Source organism: Eurypyga helias, unplaced genomic scaffold (genome assembly GCF_000690775.1).
Source record: "Eurypyga helias isolate BGI_N326 unplaced genomic scaffold, ASM69077v1 scaffold44759, whole genome shotgun sequence".
Taxonomy (NCBI): Eukaryota; Metazoa; Chordata; class Aves; order Eurypygiformes; family Eurypygidae; genus Eurypyga; species Eurypyga helias.
The window spans coordinates 1-2,028 of NW_010274797.1; the positions used below are offsets into that span (position 1 = coordinate 1).

Here is a 2,028-nt window from a genome sequence, read left to right on the forward strand (position 1 = left end):
GGTGGATTGCATACAGAAGTATGCAATGCTCCTCCTCCCCTTTTCCAGAGAATGCATTATTAGAATTATCGCACAGACTTTCAAAAATTAAAGACGTGGTCAAGTCTAAGTAGCAATTATCCATTTCCTGGAAGAACTGTTAAAACTACCGGCACACAGCAGAGAGGACCATGAGCACTCTCTCTGTCTCAGTGTTGCTGGAATTGATACCTGTGACCTGCCAACACATCGCTTCTGACAAGTTGCTGCGACGCTGTAAATGGGATTTTCTTTCCTGAACTTGTCTATTCCTTCTCTACTCTGCGTTGGGAAACAGCAAGGGGACAGCAGGACAAGGAGGCCAAGCCACATATGCAAGTGACGGCCAGCCCAGAGAGTAACCAGGGTCAGGCCCAGCCTGGTGATCACCCACCACATCCACAGCTATCAGACAGGTCCAAGGCCAATCCAGAAAGTCAAGTCAGGGTCAAATCAGGGAGGTGATCCCACACCGAGGCTTTTTAGAAGCTCTTTCTCCATAAAGTTCTTACCACACTGGCCCTGAACAACCAGCTCAACTCCTAGAAGGAACAAAAACGTGCTCCAGGCCCCCAGGCTTTGGATGAGCCAAACCCCATGGGTTTTGTGACACAAGGTAAATCTGATTATTTCTTCCTGCTGCCTTTCACCACAATCTATCCTCAAGAGTGAAATATGAGGCTTCTAGGAAGAAGCTATTCCACACTCCAAAGTCATTACACTAAAGGTCAATTGCACTAAAAGATGCAATTGCAGAAAGAGTGCATGTGCTACTCCGTGGGGCACTAAGAACCACGCTGTAGACACACCCTGGGAGACTGATCTGAAATACAACATACCAGAGAAGGGGAGACAAAATGAAATTCTGTAACAAAAGTCAAAGCTTTTCTTTTCACCTCCTTACCTTACTCTAAAACATTTAAATGGATAATTTCTTAACTTCAACCTAACGTTTTATTTTCTACTCGAGACTAAACAAATTACTTCTAAGCAACAGGACATTATTAGCAATAGGAATTTGAATGAGTTTATGCCTAAGAATTCACAGGCTCGTACTACATACACAGAAACAGCACCTATTACTAAGAATGTATTAAAAAAAAAAAAAATCTTCAGTGGTTAAGAAAAAAACCCCACACAATTTTAATCACAGAGCTGTATTTCAGTTGGACTTGCCTGAATGAAGTCCTCAATCTCTGGAAAGAATCAGAACCATTAAAAGAACAGATTTCCCTTTCAGAGTATATTGGCATGCTATTTCTAACAACTGTTTCCACATTACAGATTTATCAGCAGATAGAGCCGAAGCCGGTATCCACTTGGGGGTTTGGACTAGATGATCTCTAGAGGTCCCTTCCAACCCCTTCCACTCTGTGAATGTGTGAAATGAGAATCTTCTCTTGGAACTACCATTCTGTGCATCTGCGATGAGCCACAATAACACCAAAAACAAGTAGTCCATTTTCTTAAATGAACCTGAGCAGGCTTACTGACCTAAACTCTAACTTCCTAGCTTCTGCAGGGACAGTAAGCTGTAAGTAACACCATGGCTGTCCTCAAGATCAGCAAAAAAGGGCACCTCTAGCTAAAAAAACCCCAGTTATTTTATGTTTTAAACCAAGTCTACTGCTTCCCTGGTCCATACAATTCAATCCTATCAGTGTGATGACACCCCTATGATTAAACACTTACCGATTTAATGGCACTGACTTTGGTGCGCAGACTTTCCGTTAACCTTTCGTTCTCTTCTTCATAAACACTGTATCCACTACTGGTATAGCCATAGTTGGCAGCAGGTGCCCCGTCACCTATGAACACAAGAGTCAGCAGTCAGACAGCAAACACCATGGGAGGAAGTGCCCCTCACATGCGGAAAAGCACTCTTTCCATTTGAAAACGCACTGCCTTAATGTTACCCTTGGCGATCGGGAAGAGGCGCTGCACGTTCCCGAGACACAGGTTCAACCTTTTTCAAAGGTCTTTCAATGTGCAAATCAAAGGTGGAAAACT

The 2,028-nt window shown here is 43.3% G+C and overlaps 1 pseudogene; it reads right to left on the reverse strand.

The window, feature by feature from the left end:
- Window positions 1-1,698: 1,698 nt before the first annotated feature.
- Window positions 1,699-1,826, reverse strand: LOC104515794 (annotated as a pseudogene).
- Window positions 1,827-2,028: the final 202 nt, after the last annotated feature.